This window comes from Diprion similis, chromosome 4 (genome assembly GCF_021155765.1).
Source record: "Diprion similis isolate iyDipSimi1 chromosome 4, iyDipSimi1.1, whole genome shotgun sequence".
In the NCBI taxonomy this organism is placed as follows: Eukaryota; Metazoa; Arthropoda; class Insecta; order Hymenoptera; family Diprionidae; genus Diprion; species Diprion similis.
This window is the reverse complement of record NC_060108.1, coordinates 20305402-20328604: the sequence shown is the minus strand read 5'-3', so window position 1 is coordinate 20328604 and position 23203 is coordinate 20305402. Positions and strand designations below refer to the sequence as shown.

The 23203-nt window shown below is 45.0% G+C and overlaps 1 protein-coding gene across 2 annotated transcripts in view; it reads left to right on the top strand.

Annotated features, from left to right (window-relative positions):
* Positions 1-5783: 5783 nt before the first annotated feature.
* LOC124405311 (protein hairy-like) overlaps positions 5784-23203 on the top strand; it is a 97732-nt gene continuing 80312 nt past the window's right edge. For both annotated transcript variants that reach the window (XM_046880123.1, XM_046880122.1), the window contains exon 1: positions 5784-6461. The gene's annotated coding sequence lies outside the window, so the exon portion shown is untranslated. The remainder of the gene's footprint in view (positions 6462-23203) is intronic.

The window sequence follows — 23203 nt, the reverse complement described above, 5'->3', positions numbered from 1 at the left end:
GGGCGAGAGCCACGTGTTTCTTGGTAGGCAGCAGCTGTCCCCTGACTTCCAGGCACCAGACACCTAACACCCCATTTGTTCTGAAAACCCAACTCATTTGTAAGCGAAGGGCTTGTAACCCTGCCTCGAGATAAAAATAAACCGCGGAAAACGTCGATCATCAATTCGCCGGTGCCACTGCCGCCCCTAAATGATCCGATCAATATCACCTCCAAGCTCCAGGCAGTGCTTTGCACGATTTCGCGAAGGGAGCAGCGTCCCAGATTTTTTAAACGCTTGTTAGACGCAAGCGTCCCTCAATCGCCACCCACGCGGTAAATTTCTGCCCGAAAAAAAGGAAGAGAGAAAGAAGAGAAGAAAATAGAATCCGTTTTCGCCTGCCGTCTGTATAATTCTTGAAAAGTTGCACAATATCACAGCGTGAGGCCAAGGTGTCCGGGAGCACAATGTCGAAACGGTGAGAATATAAAGGAGTCCAAGAAATCCAGCGATCCCAGAGCCGGGACCCCATCGATTCACGGTTCACTTAGTTCGAGCCCCTGTTAGACATTTTGTGTACAACTCACTCCAATGTTGTTAGACAACAATCTGCCCATAACGATCGCGATACCAGCGGTGGACGACGGTCAACTGGCGTCGTCCAGTTTTGCGGGTCAGGCCCGAAGTGTATGTGTCGAGAAAACTCAAAATAGACGATTTCTGAATGAAGACGACATTGTGCGAAACGCGCCATTATGGGTGTCACTGAACTGCGCACAGCCAACACAGAAAACGCAACCTTCCTTCGTTCATTTCCACCTCAGCGAGGTTTTTTCAAAGCGTTGAACTTCGCAATTTGGAAGACGAAGACGCGGTCTATAAAGAGATAATATCGGTCATTAAGGAGTTATTTTTGTCACGTTTGGTCGTTTGGATGGTTTATTATTTTTTTTTTTTTTTCATTTTCTTTTTCTTTACTGAGAACTCTGACTCTACCTCACGTTTCAAATTTCAGACGTTAAGCTCTGAAAGCGACTAATCCGAAAGTGTTGAATTCACCGGAAAATATTCTCCGGGTCGATATATCCAATTAGAGGGAAATTTATGGGTCGTATCTTCCTTCCAAGGTTCTTTTTCTTGTTATTATAATCACATCGCGCGTGACGGAAAGTTATGGTTTTGAATTTTCGGTTTCTTTCTCTCTTCCTCCCCCTCTCTCTTGCCTCTAATTCTTTTCTTCCTCGACTTTTGGATTTAAATTGGTTGTTTTAGGGGGCGTTACTAATGGCAAATTTAGATGGTAATTCACAGAATACCCGGTACAGCTGGTTCTAGAAAAAAATTATGGAAATTCGAATTTCGGTCTATCGCAGCCTCCACGCCTCGTGCCATGGTTGAACCCACTCTCTTCACGCCTTTGTAACCACGCCACGCGCTTGTTCAAAAATCGTAAATATCGTTTGACATTGAAATTCATTCCCTCGTCTCCGCCCTTCGCTTCTCCCCGTCGTCGTCGGTTCAATCGAAATGCCCTTCGCCGCAACCGAATCACAAGAAACGACCACGTCTTCGACCGCACGCATGGGACTATAAACGGTAACGTTAGAGCTTACGCCGGTACAGCTGTTTATCCGTAGAGACAAATCGATTTCAAGAAAGTGAAACGAGACGAAGATCGATCACTCTTCGTCATGCGTCAGAACTTAGCGTCGGAGAAACGGACCAACTGGCCAAATACGCGCAACTGACGAAACACAGTAGAATCATTAGACCGGCTTGATTCGGTGGTTCTAATGGTTTTAACGTGTCCCGCGTTATAGGCGTGGTGGGGCACGTATTTTCACAGGCTGGCCTAAGCAAACAGTTTTTATTTGCATTTCGAACTAATCAATCTCTCCACCGCGCACCAGCCACATGAAATTAGGTGTCAAAATCGTCTTATATTTACCCTACTTTTTTCACTTCTTTACCGTAGATGTTCTTCCCTTTTTCTCATTTTTTCCTCTCTCTCTCTTTTCCCACCCCTTCATACGTGACAAGAATTATTACTCACGTCGAGGCTCGCTGCACCCTCAGACAAATGAGCCTGCAGGTATTTTCTTAGCTCTCCGCTAGCAGGATGCGGCTATGAATGACACACGATAAAAACGCGGTTCCATTTACAGGTTCCTTAATTTTTTCAAATTTATTTTCATTAAATAAGTTCAGCGAAGAGCTTCGCGAGACTTGAACTTGAACTCGGGGTTACGAGGTTGAAATCGTAAAGTATTATCGCCAGGCGTACGTGTAACGCGTTGTTTGGCGGCAGCCAAGCATTTGTCGTTAATTACCAGAAATAAAGGAACGATGGAGTCTGATTTATGGGTATGCATTGGCGAAACGATGAAATATTGAGAGCCGAGGGTTCAGAGGTCAGGCACTAAGCTTCGGAATTTTTTGCGTTGTTTTCGCCGTTGGCGTCGGCAAGCTGCAGATTCAAGCCGGTTCAACCGCAGCCGAGAATCGCCCCTGCCATTTGCTGTTAATCTATACCAGAACTCGTTTCATCCTCCGGACTTCTCCTTTTCCTTCTCCTTTTCCTCCGCCTTCTTCTTCTTCTTCGCCACGCTCGCTAATTTTAATCAGTTTCTTATTTTATATCCCCAACTTTTATTTCACGCTATTCGCCGGCCTCGCCGAATCTCCCTTCGTTATTTTATTATACCTACACCCACTTCCTTTACCTTCAATTCCGTGCCCGCCGCCGCAGCCAGACGTGAAACATTCGCAGTATGTCGACTGAATTTTGTGTATTGCGAATGGAGTTTTGCAAATGGAACGTTCCTAGAATTTAAACCTTTGAATTCGTGTTCCGTATGAGTGGCTACATACAAATATTGAAAATTAATTTGAAATAGGGTGCTCGAATAAGGTACCCGTGATGGTTTCTTTTACCTGGAAGCGACCATAAGTCGTAAATTAACAGAATTGTTCGAATCGGTTGGAGCTCCGAGTATTACATCTACGCGTGTTACTGCACGTGTACAATCGTTAAACAAAGGTTCGATAGTGTTGAGCTGAGCGTATCTCTGATCTCCGTTTGCCGAAGCATACATCATCGAGAGATAATCGGGAATAATTATTTGTTAGATAAATAAGATCGCGCTCGATGATAACCCAAGAAATTTACGACGAACCGCGAGGCCGCGTATATATGCACGGATGTATGCACAGGCAGCGAGTAGGTGGCGGGTTACGATTCGCACGCGGCATTAAAGCGGTTCAAAATTCAGCAATAAAAATTTCCAAGTATTAATTGTCCGGAATAAATTATCTTTGTAGATTGCAATCGCTGATTTGAATTCAGGGCAGCCATCTACGTACATCTTTCTTGAATTTGTGTGAAACCTGAAAAGCAGAATTCGTTCTTTTGGCAAATGCAGATGTACAAAAGATCTTTAAATATCACTGCAGCATCCTGCTGGACGCAAGTGGTAAAGCAGGAGATTATTTCTGCGAGGATTAGTCTCACTTGGGAATGGATAAATTTTTTTAAATCTTGAATTTACACTCCTTATAACGTCGCGAATACCGTGTAAAATATAATAATGTGTATCCGGCGATACCGCCTACGTCGAAATTATATACGAAGACCGGTATACTTATACAAAATCTTATACCTCTTAGTGTAATCGAAAAAGCAGTCTTTTCTCCGTCCTTAAGCGTGAGTTCGAGAAAATCAGTAAATTGGTGATATGTGAGGGTTTCAGTTACGCTTCGACGAGAACAATCGGTGCTAATGACTTGCGGTGAACTTTCCGAGAATGACGTGAAAAAATTATCGATTCGAAACGACGTGCGGTGATGATTTTTTTTCTTCCGTTTGAAAACGAAATAATGATACGCCTCAAGTTTATCGCCAAGAGACAAATCGGAATGAGTCGAAAATCGCGGGTGAAGGGGAAGAAGGAGGGTGAAGAAGAGAGTCCGAAGTAGCGTGTCGTATATCAACTTGGTACCGGTGGGCGGACACGACGTCAGTCGTTGACGCCCCGCGAAATTGAATCTAAAGTTTAATTTCGAATCCCTGTCCCCCACCCCTCGCTTCTTTCCCGGCTCCAAGATCTTAGGCCGGACGGATATACCGAAGGAGGCTGCAAATCATCACCTCCCGAAGTTTACAGCAGATTATATGTGCAGTACGACGATGGTAGTAGACTCTGCATGAGCGACTCCGGTGAAGATAATCAAAGAAGGTAAATACACAAGACGAGTTCTCGCCGTGCAAAGTGAAGTACGTAAATTGCAAGGCTGATCTATTCGTGGAATTTATGTGACGTAGAAATTGGACTAATAATAATTTCACCTTCGTCTCAATGAAATCTCAAAATAAAAATCTGACGCAGAGATTTCTGTACGGATATGACATGTACGTATACAATATACAAAGGTGTGGGTATAACGCACGCGGCGATGCGCTGCTCAATGCCGAATAGCTCGAGATTATATCAGGCGTATAGCTGCTGCCATGCTGCAACGGATCCAACAAACGCGAGGCTGTCGATACCTTCGGATAGGTTTTTTACGCCTCCGACGAAATCCTTTGAGGCTTTGTCAGGGCTCCTGCATTTGGCGGTCAAATGATGTCATTAGATATACTTAGGCCGAGTTTATTGGCGTCTTTGTGTCGCCTGGCCGCTCCTCATTCCGGTTAATTCCAAGCCCTACCTGCCTGATACACGATCCGTCAGTTATCGGACCGAAATACGGCCCCAAGCCTAGCCGCCGTCCTTTTACGGCCACGGAATCCTTTATATTAACTTTTATTACCGATGCCTCGGGATCACGCTTTTCTTCCATCCTGCGTCGCCTTCTCAACACCTCGATGTAACTATACTCTACATATCCTCTCCCCGTCTGTCTTTATCGCTCTGATATTCGGACACGCTTCCGATGATTGATAGTAACCTGAATACCCCGAAATAACCACGTGGTTTTGAAGAAACAAAGTTCTATTTTTTCCAGACGTTGCAGAGAAGTTCGTTTGAGAATCGCGTTTCTAGAAACGCGTAGTTCACACACCATGAGTGTAGCAAACTTTCGCCTTCAGCTTGGAACTCGGTAGCGTCACACTGGAAACGATTGATTTTGTATATTTCTTCTCGTTAACTAATTGAAACCAATTTTAAAGGCACAGCTGGGACGAGATTAAATCGATTAGATCGATTAGACGTGAAACACTATACGCCTCTACTTGATATTCTACACACAACGGCGGTGGATAAGTATCATCATTCCCGATCAAAGAATACCAGAATTTTGGAAATCAATATATCTGAAACGTTATTCAATAGCGGAATTGAGCGTCTTGCCGCAGAGAGATAAAGAGTCGCCGCATGTGCGAGAAATCGTGTGTGAGCTGTGTATAGGGTAACGTGATATTGCCAGATGGAAATTGGATAAGAAATCACGCGGTACTTCCTTTACCCGTAAGGCTGTTCCATCAGGAGACGATAAGATCAGCAGGCCGTCTTGTCATTTTTCAAAATCTTTTTCAAAATATGTCCACCAATAATCATTTCCTCCGACGGTTAAAATTCTCGCGATAAATTCATCGCTGATAATTCTCCTCTTTCTTCTTCTTCTTTTCGTCCTTACTTCACACGAAGCCATGTTTGTTTTCGTCTGGCAGCGTATTGTCGGAACGACGTATAACGCGTATTAGAAGTAAACAGAGGGATCGATCGATCGATCTGAGAATCGGATTAGAACACAGCTGAGTTGGCACCTGCGAAGGAGACTCACTCGGAGGAGAAGGAGCGTGCCAAACCAGACAGAAGACATCCAAGCTAATCTGACGCAACTTCTATGGTGCAGAGGCAGGCAAGCACGGTGGAATTCAAGTGAGCGAGTAACGCTCCGTCGGATATTTGAGGCAAACCACTCACCCAAGTACCAATCCAACACATTCATCCTGCTCCCTGCATGTTTTCGCAACGATTATCGCCCTCACGAATCATTTAAGGTTCAACATCGCCTCGTTGACCCTTAAAAACTATTCAAACGAACCGCAAAACGCCCCTGTTACAGCCTCCTACACGATCAACGGCTGGAAAGTGGGTAAACGAATGTGAGAGGTACCATTCTTGCTGAAAGACATCGCCAAACCGTGTCTATACACTCGAGTGTTGTTGTCATAGTCGCGAAACAACACCGGAAAGGTCGACCGAAACGACTCGAGGACGGTGTTATCAACAGTAGAGCTTCGACGCTGGTCGCCATCGGTCGCGTTACTTTGAACAAACGGTACGGAAATTTTTGTTGTGCTAATCACGTGGGTGATTTACGGGTTAAGAATCTTACGATGTTTTTATGTGTCAGTGCGTTGTTACGGTTGTTTTGTGAATTCTGTGAGTGTGCTATAACTTGTGTTCGGAAGATGGAACCATTGGGCTTTGACAACATTCAATGAGGGCATTCCGATAGCCGCATATGCAGAAAAGGTAACCATTTTTAATATTTCTATGATTGTGATGCGTTGCAATTGTCTATAACGCGTTTCATGCGTTTTAACTTTATTTGATCTCACTTGCTCAGCATACAGATAATCAATCAATGATTTTTTCTCAAGCAATTTATCTGCGCATCAACGATGACGGCATAGAGATATAAATAATTTCCAGTAATAATTTCATGTACGAAACACATGAACAGTGTTAATAAACTGCGAATTTTTTTAGAGACTGTAATCCAATATTGAAAAATGAATACAATATGCTGAAAATAGCTGACTTGATAGTTGAATGAGGTCATTGTATCGGATGTGAATCGTTCGGATAATCTTATTGTCACACCGATGGATGTACTCACGTTTACGATAATTTAAAAGAGTCCCCGGATCCCCGAATCACTGCGAGAGATTAGCCATGCTTTTTTTTATCGAAACATGAAAGGAGTAAAAGTGGTTGGCAATCAGGGGAGGGTAAACAGATCTGACAAAGGTTGAATCCGGCACGGTTTTGGTGGGTGGGATGGATGGAGGAATGAACTGCCTCGTGTGTGTTAGAAAAACATAATAAATGTTCGAAAGGCTTTCGATCTGGTGAAGGTAAACCTTGATCCGCGTCGCAAGCAGCTATAATAACACATTAAAGGTAAATTCCAGGAACTTTTGTCCAGGCAATCGCTTTTTGATAATTCGGTAAAGGCTGCGGCGCAGTGTTGTGATGCGCCTCTGCACACGGTGCGCACAAGACCGGAGTATAGGTACCTTGTACGTTCCACTGCCGACCAATACTCCGTTGCCAAGGCTGCAGTAGACTCTTGGACGAATTACATTGTGTAAAAAGTACAATAAAAGCCGTATGAAAGGACCGGGCTTTGTGGCCAGCCGACCATGTCCCGGGAGTCCTGAAAAGATCTTCTCAGACGTCGACCACGTCTCTTCGGGGCCTCCGCAGCCTCAAGCGCCAGCTGAGAAAACATTCTCAAACATGTCGACGCCGCCCGCTACATCGCCGAAATCTATTTATATCGCAATTCGCAAAAACCTTCCGAATGCCCAGCCTCTCCCCCTCCCCAAGTTTACTTACTCGAGAACATCAAATGCACTTATCCCCGATGTTTTATGCACTCACACGCGCACACGGAGTAGTGATTTTTTTTTACCAACATTCTCGACGAGGCAATAAATCTAGTCCCTGTGGCCCTTTTTTTTACTTGAAGACTAAATATTGTATAGAAATAATTAATATCTTGTGACACGGTGTCTAGTTATTCTGAAATGTCGAAGGCTCAAATTGAAAGGGTGTTAATGTATTTTCTGCACCATTCGTAAGATGATATGCTTTTCACTGAGGGTGAGTAAAAAAAAAAAAAAAAACCTGCGAAACGAAAAATGAGCGATTAGCACATTCGCGCGAACCTTGCGGCCGCTTTTTTCACCCGAGAAGTATAATTCTCCGAGGAAGGTTTGGGCGCCGGGTGATTTGTCTTCGTCCTGGTGGGGCGAGGGCCTAGGAAGTGTAAGGAGCCGGTAGTCCGTGAGATAAGAAGATGGGAGCGTAATATCTCGAGACGTATAAATCATAATCAAGATCAGAGAAGAGCTGGCGCGCCGTGATCGCGGCTGGGTGGGTATAATTTCACCGAGAACGTGTTGAAATGCGAAGGAACCGATTTGTATGCCGCACCCACGCGTCAAAGGCGCCGCTCAGGGGCGAAGCGGCAACGAGCCGCTCATCAAAAGGATTACTAAAATATGCCCCACGCTCTTTATGTAACACGCTAATCCCTCGCGCCCCAAAACGGTGACCATAAGGGCTGAGCGACGTGTCTCCGAGGGAATCAGGCGAGTTTTCTACGTCAGCGGAGAGAATTCCCGTGGGGAGGGAGGGGGGGGGGGGGGGGGGGGTGTGTTTTCGAAAACCGGTGCTACGCGGCGACGCTCGTTTCCTTCGGTTTTTCCCACTGCGCGGGGAAAAAAGCCTCGAAAACACGATAAATCATGGAATTCATTAGAGAATCTTCCCGAATACCTACATTTGTTTTCCTCCTGTGTCAAGGCTCGTCGATCCTTTTCTCCGCTCTTGCTCTCGGTGTCCTGTTACTCAGTTCTTGACTCGCGGAGCAACGCGTGGTTCGTTTAGCGACGTATTCCGCATCTGCTTGCCTCTATACATGTACAGGCCATTCCTCGATTTTTACGCCTCAGTAAAGTCTGATGCTACGATATTTCTCATTTGCATTAGAAATAATGAACGAATAAAATTGAGGGAAAAGAATTAAAAAAATTAATCTTGCGGACGGAAGATGCGCGGCAAAAATTTTAGACCAATCAAAATCGCAGGGGACGACCAACGCGACGTGGGACAGCCGCATTAAGTCCACGATGATGTCTAGATGATCCTTTTTTCGGGTCAGTTTCAGTTTAGTACAAGGGATATTGCTGCTCGTGGAATATAATTAGACGGCCGATGCACCGAACATGACGTTTGACATGATTCCCTCTGGACCGGACGGGATCCAAGTCGTGTACCTATAGGTATTATACACATTTTCGTGTAACACACTGCGCTGCAGTCACGTGGACCGATCCCAGAGTTCACTGACTGTATACGTCAAATTTATATTCGGACAGTGCAGATGTCCCGCAGCTGGAAGCCACGCGTAGTATTCTATTCGCGAAAAAAATAAGAAATTCACGACTTCTCATTCTCTCTCCAGTCACTTCGCTTTTTATTTTCTCAGTTTTGGTTTCTTCTTTCAAATCACGTATGCCTCTTTGACTTCGGGCTTCGAGACAGCGTAAAAAACAGATTCGCGATACCACCGGCTCGTAATTCTTTTACTTGATCCACGTTCGTGATTCACGTTGTTTTTTCAGCAACCAATCCAGTTCGATTGTCCCTGAACAATCAATTATAAGTAAATTGGTATTTCTACTTCCCAAGCAAGTTGTGTATTATACCTTAAAATTGTAAAAAGTATACAATTGTTTCTTTCCTTCAATGTGTCAAGAATCTTTATCAAAATAAACGATGCGTCGTCTCGATCTAGCGCAATATATTAAAGCCAAACGTAAAGTGCAGATATTTTAATTTTGCGTGGGTGGAGGAACTGATCACGGCTTCTTGTATCGAAGCTTCTGCCTTTGTCGCAAATATAGATTTGCTGATTGATTAGCATCGTCTTTTTGGAGCAAAACATTTTTTATAACTGGTGGGTGTCGGGTTATCCCGAAGATTAGCTGCTGCGACGCAAGGTTTCTGCACGAAGGATGCTGCAGTTTTGAAAATAGGATTACGCCAGTATAACACAGAAGCGAATATCCCCTATGTCCTGCAAATGTGCATCGTCCGAGTTTGAACGACCCTTCGTAAATTCTCTTTTTTTCCCCCACTTTTTAGGGTCTCTCTTCGCCGAGAGACCGAGGATTATCTACATCCGGTCAATTTTGTTTAACCATTTTTCTTCTCCTTGGTTGTCGATTTTTTTCTCAGTTTTTTTCTCTCGTGCTCGCTTATTTATATTTCAGAATTCCATTCGGAAAATCGAGTGGTTTATTGATCTATTCAACCGTGCAGGAGCGCTCGTTCACTTATATATACGGCGAATGTCCATATATACACCTGAATGCAATTCACCATTTTATTATACTCGTATACACGGCTCCTTTTTCCCAATGAATGCTTTTCTAGTACGATTTTTACTCCAGATTTTTTTCGATGTTTCTTCCCCTCGTTTTTGTATCCTGCACTTTCGGAAAAATATAGATATACCTTTTCTGCTTGGGGTAAAGAAACCAGAGAAAAGGTCGTGCGCCGAGAGGATCACCTGTACCACTTACGCGATCCTTTCCGTGAACTTTGAAAATTCTTAATAAACTCAAATTCCGTACCAGCAATCGCTTCGAAGCAACGCGTGAATGACTTTTTCTTATTTCCACTCACCACGGCTGCAAGAGGGATATTCTTATCCTTTAAGCGTGGCGCAGTCTATCTGCACGATGGAATGACAAGTCTCAAAAAAGCAGGTCAGGGGGCGCAGGTATACGAAGGCTAAAATATGGCGGATTAGCATAATGTGGAAGATGGGTAAAAAACATTTTGACTCGACAAGAGATATACGCCCGGTCCACGGGAGTGGAAAATATTCTGACACGGGTTTAACATTTTTACGTATAAAGGCTGAGGCGAACCACATTTTCGGGATTAGCGCTTTCGTCCTGTAGACTGCAGGCTGGCTTCGACCACGCGGGAAGACGTTGCGTATGCACGAAATTTAAATATAGAATTCCAGACGAAAATTCACGGTTTTATGCCTCCATAACACCCACTGCCCTAACGATTATCCCCTTCACCCTCAGCTGCACATCCGTTTGACGAAGAAGGTGACGCGCTAATTAACCGCACGTCCTCGAGGGTGCAGAGAAATCGAAATTCTTCCGGCAATAATAATTAATCCCTGCCTATCGAGGTCGCTGCGCCCTCCGAGAGCTGATATCCTCGTCCTTCCCTCTTCTCGAATGAAAAATGGAAACCGGTTGAAATAAATGCCGGTAATTATTCGTATAGAAAGTCTTTGAGCTGGGGAATGGGAGGGAGTCGCGGCCACCTGTGCGCTCTTCGCCCTCTCAAGAAAACGCAAAGCTCTTGGTTAAATATGGCGGGGAACCGCGTTTATTTATCACGCTAATGGCCCTCATCCCTCAGACTAAATACCAGAAGTATGTTGGTATTCCTGCCGCGCAAAATATCCGAGATTCGAACAGAGTTCAGGAAGCTTTTCATATGTTAATTATTAACGGCTCATAACGTACTTCGAATCGCGCGAGACTCGCGGTACAGCATGCGAGATTAACGCGGAAAGAGAAACGGAAAAACTTTGCAAATTCCTGTTGTTTTTCTTTTTCTCGGTACACGTACACTTCGTCTCCGCCTTTAGCTGCGTCGTACTTCCTACTAATATTGTTCGAGTCCAGCAGCTGTGCGCCTGACATCAAATTTCAATTTGCAGAGAGTGTAATTTTTCATTTTAATGACCGATGTCCACCTGAACCGAAACGCATCCTTCCTTCGCTCCCAGCGATGAATACGTAAAGAGCACCCTTTCAGTCCAGTCCCAGGGCGGAAATGGTCGCAGCACCTTTTTTCGATTCTCCTTTCACCGCCGTTCGGTTTCATCGTGTGACGTATACGTGAGTCCATAACGACGTATGATTTGCATATCAATTGCGATTGGCTTCAACGATACGGAGCGGGTTAATAATTTTTGTGAAACTAGTTTTTGGCGCTAACGAACGTGGGCTGTATCGAAGGGGAGAAAAGCCCCCGACGAAATTGGGACCGAAATTCTAGTCCATTCGGATTAAAGTTCTATTTAAAATATGAATCATCCCCGCATTTCATAATTTACGGTACAAGTCCCAGTATTTGAAGACCGTTTATTTCCCGTCGGCATTGACGTCCAGATGCTGCGCGAGACCATTAGTCGTTAGTTAAACCATTATGCGGATGTCGTCACGCGTCTCATAGTTGGAAATTTCTTATATATACAATTTTACCTCTCTCTCTCTTCCTCAAATAGACCCACGCGTCTCTCGAGACTCGTCAACAAAAGCACGTAATTTGCAAATATTTTCTAGCCCATTATGTCAAACGGCCGCGAGGCGCGCCTTTCCTCAGTGACAAAGAAAGCCCAAGTGAAATGGGCGTCATTGTACCTCAGGCTAGATCCTCGCATACCTCCGCTGAACCCGCGTCGAATTCGTACTTTGTCAATTTTTGAACAAAATATCAATAATATTTTGAAAATATTTTGAAATTCATACTTTCGGTCAGCTTATATACCTGCTGACTGTCGTCACTCGGGCGTATCAAATTTTGCTAAAATTTCTAAACTTTGTATGGTATTTGTCTGTTTCTTTAAGATCCCTTTTCCCTAATTGAAAAGCATTCACGTAGCCATATTTTCTCTTCTCTTATATTCTCCGGCGAAACGTATTCTCCGTGTAACCAAATACCGACTCGAATTGTATGTCCGAGCTCGTTTGAATCTAGTTATTCCCGATGACTAGCACAAATTTCTCCGAAAGTTACAATAAAAATTACGTTTACGATCGTTCTCTTCCTCGCTTCTAAAACGCAACTTGCCGCACTCGGTATATATATCCTTAACAGCATGATTATTACGCGTCGTTTCACGTGTTAACCAGGAACGGATTGGCATAAATTAAGGGATAAGAATTTATTAAAATCGGATTATAATTCCTCACTTCTAACCATCGTTCAGTGCGCGTTATACAAGGTCTTAATCCTGTGAAATACCGACTGACCTATTAACGATCCGAGGAATAAGGCGTATTATAACTCGCTGCTGGAGTCGAGTTAGCCAGCGATGAAAGGCGGCAATAGGAGTAACCTAAGATACAGTTTAATAGATTTAACTACTTCATTGCGTCAGAGTATAGCCTGCGTGAGTTCGCCTCGAAGTTAAAAAATGTATATAAAAAAAAAATCAGAGGCGGCGCGCACCTTCACGCGAGTCGTGTTATAATGCATCGCGTTGTGAAAATAGGTGTCTAAGGTAGTAAAACGGTGCAAGGGCGTAACACGGAATTGTGAACCTATCGCGTTCGCCGTGAGGTTTTACGGACAGTAATTATGATCGTGCCCCCCGGGCCCCAATTCTCTCATCCGGGGTTGCTCGGATATCATTAAACTTCGATTAAGCCGTACGGATCCGTACCTTGAGATCTTCCGGATTCATTCGCGCTGCAGCTCGTCTGCGTCAATTACGTGATTACAAGACCCGCGCAACCAGCCGACGCCCCTTCGAGCCTTTTTATCGGTCCTCATCACTTTGTACCGATAGTCATTACCTGACTCGGCACTGTACACTTTTCGAAAATTACGACGAATCCACTGCGCGAAAGAGCGAAGAGGAGAGAGAATCCTTCAGAATACCGATTTCCTTTAATCTTGTTATAATGTGTTACTTCGGGTAATCGTTAACAGAGCTTTCACCGAGCTGTTTGAGCTTCCAATTACTTAATTTCTTTTCCTTTTAATAATCCATCATCGTGAAATGTTCGAAAGCTGATCGTACAATCACTACATCTTTCGACTTAGGTATATAGAAATATTTGAATCGAAAGAAATTTTTTTCCACTTACACCGCAGACTGTGTGAATTTCACAATAATATCGTGCATCTTTCTATATGTATAATAATTAAGGGGAGGGGATGCTTGAGGTGTTTCGAAAGTGGATGAACATCTCCAGTTTTCATTCTTTTGTGAATTTTTTCCTTCTCCCATCTTTTCGCCTCGCCTGAAATTATTCATCATTGTTTCCTTTTTCCCATATCTTCTCCACCCTTTTGTTTCGCTTGTGCAACGTGTACGAAATCCAAGGGGCAAAATTTCCCGCGTCACGGTCAGCAATTACCGGCGGCCTCCGCGGTAAGTGAAGGCGGGACGACCCTTGACCTCCGCACTACGCTCTCGCAGGAACAGAGGCTGCCGGTAATCACGTACCGTGCGATGCACGCCTGCCACGCCACGCCAAGCCACGCCACGCCACGACCGAGTCGCGCCAAGCTTGCCGCGTGCGTGCTTGCCAATGGTACACGGGCACTGTAATTTTCTCACAATTTGAAAAATAATTCGCGGATCCAACGCCGCTTCCACGGTGATGCTGCGGTACCCTTGCGATGCTGCCGGTGCACTTCACCTGCACATTCCGAGAATCTAGAAAACGGAACTGAAGAAGCCGCGAGTCTCGTGTACCAACCTTGGAATTCAGGATAATTATTTTGTGCTGTACGGTATTGTAGTCTGCTGTAGCCGCTGCTTTCTTGGTACTGAATTAAGAAATTGCAGACTGTTTTTTTAACCCCGCAGAGTTCATGGTCAAGTTTTTCATTTCTCCTGGTTAATCATCTGCAAATAAACTACCCTGCGTCGTTATTTCTTCTTTCGAATACGATATTCCTCTTGTACAGTTGTAAGGAAAATTCCATGATCATTTCTAAGGTGAAGAGAAAACGCTTTGAACACGAATCTTCGCAGCTGTGCTTATCGAATAGAAATCAACAATCTTTATCTCGCAGAATAAATAATCAACATTCTATGCGCGTTTCACTCAAGTACCAAGATGTTATTTTACCAATTTGCAACGCGCAAATCGTCGTGCGATTTTTCATATCCTGCCAAAGAAGTATTTCTGAAATATGGTTACCCGTGGGATCACTGCCAAATTCCCTTATATCGGGGGGCCGAAAAGTCGAGAGATTATAGACGCAACGAAGTACAACGAAGCTTTCGCGTAACAGCCGTTAAATGGTAACTGCGGAAACGTGGTTTGAGATAAACATACGTTAACCCCGAGTGGGTGAGAGAGAATTGCGCAACTCGCTGCAGGTTGCAAGTTGCTCCGGCAATCACCGCACGTCCTGCAGGACGGGGCATCGAGGAGGAGGGGCCCGCATGTCCCTGCATCTTTACACCTCTAGTAATTCTTACGGTTACGGTCCGTGGGCCGTACTTGTAGATACGTACGCAAATTCCAACCCGTATGAGCATCACGTATTCTCGCGAAGCGGATACTTCCTTATGGCGCATCACACAAACATGTCAAAATTAAAAATATCGATATTCAGACGCGCCTTGTGCCACCTGATTCGCATCTATATTTTATGACCCAAGCGGCTGCACGCCTTGGATTCTTACGGTGAGAGTGATTATCATTTTAATAACCAATAATAATGCTTCATCGCTTTTTTCGCCAATCGTTTCCTTCCTCCCTTTCACGCGCATCGCTCAATTTCACAATGGGCAATTTAGATATTTACATATTATTTCGAGTTTACGACTGTACAGTCAGCACCAACGCGTTATATTGATCGTTGAGGTTTCGCAAGGATGATGGCAGGTTAAATCGCGTGTAGCGTTTAGGCGGGCATTGTTGAAACTGCGGTGAAGATTTCTTTTTCTTTTTCCACGGATGCCTATCGCGAGCGCTGCAGTTCAATTCGAAAATTATTATCCCTGTACACCTTAGGACTTTTTTTTTAAATTTGTATACATGCGCCCTCCAGAAATACGACGCTAGTTATGGCTATTTACGAACTAGCCACCTTTTACGCATGGGGCGAGTTCTTTGTCAATGAATATTGCTCAATATCGTGGAAAGAGAATGAATGAGGACCTTCTCGCGACTCTGGTAAATTTCAAAGAAAAACATTCTATAAAAAATGCACTCCTGTATAATGCCGTCAGGATAATAGAAAATATTTTACCATCGGGTATAGTGCTTGGTTCTATACGAGGATACCTGTCAAATTAAGCATCTTGGTTGTCATTTCAACTGATCGAAATTTATATTCTTCAACCTATAAAAACTAGTGCAAATACCAGTAATCACAGTTTTCGGGGGAATTGACTTTTACAAAAACATGCAAGCGGCTGTCCGATTTATGCATATTCAAAAAGTTAACCTTCGCTGTCACCGTACAGCCAGACGTTCGATTCAAATGTCCAAATTACCATACTTTGCCACGTTTCTGTAATCCGTAAGAGCCTTGCAGGTAGTCTCGCGAGTGCACGATGAATTCAATTTGATCCTATCCAATTTCCTCGGAATCGTTCTAGAAAAGGGTCTGCAATCTCGTTCCTCGACGAGGAGGTTCGTGTGGAGGACTGAGGTCATGCATTAACCAGGACCGAGGGGCGTCGGTGAGGCGGTCATGGAGTCGCAAGTCGTGACCGACTTAAGCAGCGGATCGACACGGAGTGATCCTGTTCCCCGGTTCTCCGTGATGTCTGCTTTCTGTTCTCCGCTCGGAGGCTGAAGTGCCGCAGTTCTCTTCCGCAGCAGCAGCAACAGCAGCAGCAACAGCAGCATCATCATGAACTCGGCATGCGGTATAAATGCAGACGAAGTATATACCCGATCCGTGCCCTCTGGCTACAATAATGCCCATCCCATTATTACGGCAATATGTATATATAAATCACGTTACACGTACTGCACCTTCGGCTCGGCTCTGCTGCAGCGCTTTCTTTCCGTTAACGCTGCACTTGGTCATCCATTCGCGATTTTACCGAGCCGTACGTGGCGGGTGAAAGGTCGAACTCTCTGGCTATTGCCGAAATCATACGGAAAAAACTTGCGCTCTTGGCAACCACTGGATATTATACTCCTGATGATCCCTCGGGAGCACGCCGCGTGCCATACCGTAACGTTAGACTGGTTGCGGCATACAGGCGTTTTAGGACCATGGAACGCTGCCGCGTCCCGAAGGCTTTGGTCATTCGAGCTTTCGGCATATTGTTTCTTTTTCTTCAAGCAGGTGGCATGAAATGTATGAAATCTAAGGTGGCGGAGGTAAGAGCTAAGGGATTTAGTAAATTTCAAAGAATTTTTCATTTATTTGCTACACGGTAACATCACTTTGATGATTCTTTGAGAGAAGTGTATTAGTAGTTTTCAAAGGTAATTTTAAAAACACATAAGTTGTTGCCTATTAAGTTCTTAAACCTCTGTGATCTTTAACGGAATGATTAGAACACCAACAATCAGTTCTGGAATAAAAAGTTGAAATTGAATTTTGCTTGTTGAACTTAAAGTCCGAATATTTTATACCGATAGTATTGAATACCTTCCGTATCTCATAAGATTTCGATGGTTACTTTCGGCCGAATCTCAGCCATGTTTCACAGAATTCCATTCGCCTCACTTTTCTCCCTCTCTCTCTTCCTCTCTTTCTCTTTCTTTCATCCGTGGGTTGTATCACAGTCCGCTGAAGATAAGGACCGCGCCGAAGCCTCAGGGGTATTTATATAATCGATGTAATTACTTAAGGACCAAATTTACGAATCTTGTTTCCGATAACCCCCTCACCGATTCAAACCGTGGTATTTATTCACTTCCCATGCCCGCATGCCCAGGCGATGGATGCTCTTTCTACCTTTTCAATTCTCTATTTTGTTCCTATCTTCATCGTAGATCTGTGTTTAGATCGAGAACCGCGCCTGGCCCGTGTCCTCCGGGGGTGAGGAATCAATGCAGGCGCGCATACATGGATGCATGCAGTCGGGTCGGGGCTGCACAGCCCGAAGTATTCCACACGCGATAAAATCAATTATACGTCGGTAGATTATATGAGGAGAGGAGGAGGAGGAGGAGGAGGAGGAGGAGGAGGAGGAGGAGGAGGAGGAGGAGGAGGAGGAGGAGGAGGTTGGAGGAGGAAAATAAAAAAGAGGAGAAGAAATAATCTAAGACGCGACTAACCGCCGCGCACAATCTTTACTCCCCGTGAAATATACACTGCGGGTGTATCAGGCGCAGGCATAACCGTATGTGAGCAAGCTACCTTATAGAACCAGCAGGCAGGCAGACCACCACGTAACGTGATCATAACTTCAAGAGGGTCCATAAACAAGCAGACTGAAAGTTTCTGGGAGCGTGGCGAAGACCGCTGCAGCACCGCATATACGCGTGTATTGAAAATCCGCAGTAAATTAATGCAAGCGCTTATCTCCTGCTGAAGGTACCCGTGTGTATAGGTACATGTTGGATACGACATGGTGTGCCATAGAGTAGCTACCCCAATCCCTGCATTTCCCGTATCTTACAGGCGAGCTGGGATATTTTCGTATCACGTTGAGTCCGTGTGCCTGCGAAGTAAGGCTGCTCAAACTATCAGCCATTAAATTTTAATTAACGCCCCCTTCTAATCCAGACACCATCACCAGCCCGGTCCGGTCATAATTGCACAAGGAAATTTAATGCCTGGTCCACCGGGTTGTGCACATCTGCAACGTATCTCTACCGACATTGGCGAAAAATTTTCAATCACCATAAACTTTATCGCGAGGAGTATGAAGTTGGTTTAATCGAGACCATAGCTCACCCCCTCCTTAATCTTTACCAACGGTAAGTCAATTTTTTTTCCCAACATTGAAAGGCACGCGTTCCTCGACTCATTTGCGGATCACTAAACTCGAGTTTACTTTACGGAATTCTTTGTCCCTGGAGCACAGGGGTCGAAAAGTCGAGGCATGAATACCTGATTTTTAGGTGCAGGGTTCGGGTCGTTACCTGCACCTATCAAGTTGCGCAAAAATGCGGAAACGGTTGGAATATCGCGACGGTTTGACGTCGTAACACGAGTAGGAGCGAGGAACGAGGGACCCATGGACCATGTCGAGTCCAGATTTCATTCCGAGTCGAAAGCGATTAGCGATGGTGTAATAAAGCTCCGAAGTAGGCACTTTCTCACCGTACGTAAGTGAAAAGTAAGCTCTCCGCAGGCATCTCCTCTACCATCCTAGATGCTGTACGGTTGTACAACGAATTCCAAGAATTACACAACGCCCATCGTGCGTATGCTTCGGTGTATGTAGCTGGTATGTACCCACCTACCCATACGCCGTGGGCATCGGGACGATACGGTGGGTCGCGTTACGCGGGTCAGGCAGGTGCGTGCCGGGGTCAATCTTCTCCCTCTCCTTTGACCACACACGCGAGTTGCCCGCTAATGAGATTCTGCGTCCACCGAAGTGGCCGGCAGGCCTCGGACTTACAGCTCTGCGATACATCCTACCTTGTATAATCTCGATGCTCCATTCCTTGTGGGAAATTAATCCGGCGTTTCTTGCGTAATTTGTTACAACGCCGGGATTCGGCTACGGGTTCATAACGTAACCATAATATAAATTTTTTTCCCTTATTCAAGTTGGGCTAAATCAGCTGCACCGTTTAGGCGATGATGAGTCGAAGAGTTTTGATCTCGTTGGAATCCAGTGGAGAAATAATAAGTGCGAGGGTGTAAGTTTATACGGACAACTTTTGTCGGGATTATTTTCAATGGCTGCAGGGCATTTGGTCTACAGGTTCATTACACAAGTTAAGTGTTACTGAGCATTGGTATGCCGTCGTGTGTTATTTACCTTTCAAAGTAATAAGCATCGGCTGGATCAAGTAGCGGTTTCAACTCTCCGGAAAGACCGACGCCATACCGATTCGGCGAGCTGGAGAGTCTCGGTGAGGCGATCATGGGAGTAAAATTAAGTTAGAGATCGGTGCAGAATCACCGTAATACCGCAAGCGATCCACGGTGAATTTGTTCCGCTGTGCAGAGGTTGAAAAAAGGTTCTTGCGAATCGGTAGATCGCATGTGAATTCTCCCCAGGACGTATCGTATCATTACCTATTGGCTTCCCATCCTGAAGCAGTTCGCCTGCAGAAGCTCTAGGATCCGTAATTACGGCATGCATTATAAACTGCTGCGGACCGGTGCAATTTGTACAAAAATCATGACACGCTCATTATCCATCAGTCCAGGAAACGCTCTCCGTCATCCCTTGCGCCGAGTCTAATCACTTTCACCGTTTAGCGAATCGCGAACTAATTCTTCTTTCATCTCAAACCACTCAATTTTCATGCCCTCCAAATCGTTGCTGCAGCTATTACTAAGTAACCCATGAACAGACCATTTTTTCCAATATTACAATTTTACTTCTTCTCAACTGGATTCGAGATTGCGAAATTATCACGTTGACGTGAGTATTCTCAATCAGTTTTAATAAGTTGCACTCGCTCTCCGGGATATGGAGACCTGTAATAAGTTTCAGACATTGCTCGTACCGACTGGAGTGCTTTTGCCGATGGACAGCTCATTTAAGCTCGAGCTTATATAACGACGCAATACGTACCTTCCACTGTTCTGTATGGGTGCGGGTTACTCGAGCACCGTTGACTTTCGGTCAGCGTCGATCAGCCAGCTCGTTCTCATTTCGACCTGTAATAATACCCTGCTTCGCTCGGCATGTAGATACTCGCGGTGATCCATAAGTTTCACTTCCTAGTTCCCACACTACCATGCGGCCTCATGCCCAACGGGATAATCATACACCTCCAGCCGCGAGGAGTCGGCCATTAATTCATTACGGATTCCGGCAACAATCCGTCAAACTTCATCCCTGATCCTCGTCTGCCTTCGAGCCTCTCTGCGGATGATTTCATTAACGGTGATATTTTGATTGGATTTAAAATTCATCTTATATACATATTTTCTTTTTCAAATATAGTTTTGTTTATCCGATATAAACTAGAACCTCTTTCGTGACTCTAGGAAACAAAATTGAGACTTAGCAGTTGTTTAGTTCTAATACTTGTGCTAACCATTCGAAAACTCTTGGCCTCTGCAACTCTCCGTTACCTGTTTTTGGCCCTGAAATTTATATCTTCCAACCCCTTTCCCTCCAGGACGAGAATCCTTCGGAGGGCGGATCGCGTGGCGCACGTATGACGGACAGGTGACCCGCACCATGGGACGCGTTGCGCCACCCCCTCGGCTGGCCGGAGTGAAGGTGGTTAACTACCAAATAACCATCTCCGCAGACGAACGTAGGAAATAAATTCAGGGAAGGAGAGTAGAGGAGGCCTGAAGCAGACACGAGCGTTATTCGGATCCCCGAAACCGACACGCTCTCTTAATCACCAGCCTGGCTCCGCGCTGTACGTTGTGTAAAAAAACGAGGGGAAGTGGGAGGGGAGGAAAAGGAAAATACAAAGAAACCGAAAACCTCCGAATTCCTTTTTCCCCTTTTTTCGAGGAGGAAGATCAACCCAGTGGTTCTCGTAGCCGCGAGTGAGAAATTAAATTAATATTAATCTGGAGCAGAGCTCGCTGGCTGCGAACGTTGAGACGAAAAATTCCCGGTCCCGGACAGACTTTGGCTGTAATCTACATAATTTCGTATTTTATCCCGGTGCTTTATTTTTATTTCTTTATCTTTATTTCTCTATCGTTACGTTATTCCCGATCTAAATAAACCCGCCGAACGCCAAGAAGAACTCGAGACTCGCTTATAATCCCGTCCGTGCAGACTTGACTTGTCCGCCTCTCTTTGTAAGCGCACCGTAATTTAAGCCGCGCTCGTAATACGCCTACGTGATCCGTCTCCGAAAACGACTCGACCGCCACCCCGTTTCACTTAATTCCCTTTCCACTCCCTTATTCTTATACTCTATCCTCGGATCATTCGAGCGGTCCAATCAATCCGCGAGTAACACACGCGTCGCGTAAATGTGCGGATCAAAAGAGAGCCGACGGAATTCCGACGCTCGTCGTCGTACCGACCGACGCGACGGCTCTGAAATCGCGATGTGCTCCGTCGCGCTCGGCGTCACGGATGCAGCATCCTCGCCTCCTCGCCTCCTCCTCCCTCGTCTCATTTATTTCGTCATTCTCGGACGTGACTCTATGCCTCTTCACTTCGCCCCCGGGGGACCGGGTCTCGTGCCGAGGAAGCGCCCGTGGGACGACGGAGGTCCGATCGTTTCCTCTTCGCGCTCGGCCGCCCATCGACCAAGTGACGGAGTGACTGCCGGTGGCCGCAGCCACGAGGTTTCAGAAAAACGGAGCCAAGGAACGCGCGCAATTTACTTTTGGGTCACGATCTTTGTCCTGCACGCTTCGCTGCCGGTGCAAACTCGTGCTGTACTTATTAGTCCTTCACGATTCCTCAAAGAGATTGGTTGCGGACAAAAATCGGTCATTTCTAGTCATTTTAATGAAATAATAATTCCGAATTATAAACGAAAGTTTAGACGTATCGATGCTTGGTTTCAGATTTCATCGGTATTGTTGAAAATTTAGTAGGTTCGTTCGATTCTACTCTATACGCGACTTTTTACAGTTAACGAAAAAGCTTCTTTATGTGTTTATTGATCGTAATCAATATCGGTGCAATTTTTAAAAATCCATGATTTTAAAAAGTAACTCGCTGAACTGGTGCGAAAATATTCGTTTGAATGAAATTAGCAGTCGTAGAGTGAAATTGAACAAATCTGTTAGATTTTTAACTATTCTATTTTTGTATATTCAAAGAGATCTTCATAGCAGACGAAAGTTGATCGATGATTACCAAATGCCCGAGTACCTCCGAATAAAATTGCAACCAACAAAAAGTATCGACTTACCACCAAACCATCCTCCTTGGAAATAACAAACCTGAAACAAGTAAAGCGATTTCTTCTCGACCGACTTTAGCTGATCTCCAATCTCTCCAAAGTATCTTGCTCTAATTTTCCGCTCGCGAATCGCACACGGAAAAATTTTCTAGTCTGTATGCGGTAGCAACACCACATCGTAGAGTTGCGGTCGTATTTTATTCGGAGGTTATTCCTGACGGAAAAAGGTCGATTGATTGGACGACCACCGCAGCGGGACCACCGACCGATCACCTGAGCTATACTTCAGTCTGTTAATAAGCATTTCCTTGGTCGATTTTCACGGATCTCGTGCCTACCGACTGTAGCGTGGGAGTGAATAGCCTCCTTCTGTGACCACCCGTAGCAAACCAGGGACTCCGGTAACCACGTCCTCTCCACGGTTCAATGAGACATCGAGAATTGTCACGGAATAAACTTGCGCGCACCAACCTCGACACGCTTCCACTACCTGCAGTACCGATTCTCTGCTTCCTTTTGGGGACTTTGCGGTCTTCCGTTCAACGTGATCCGACAAATCCTTGCAGCATGATGTTCCAGGCTATGGATAATACTGCTACGTTTTCGGAAGGACAAAATTTACTCATTGCTTGACGGTTTCAAGACGAAATGTATTTTAACGTTGGGATAACGCTTTTTCACTTGCTTGAAATAGTAGTAATATGATAGAGTGATATTGCGGCAGTCGATTCGAGTGTAAAAACCGAGCATTGCCCGGAAGCA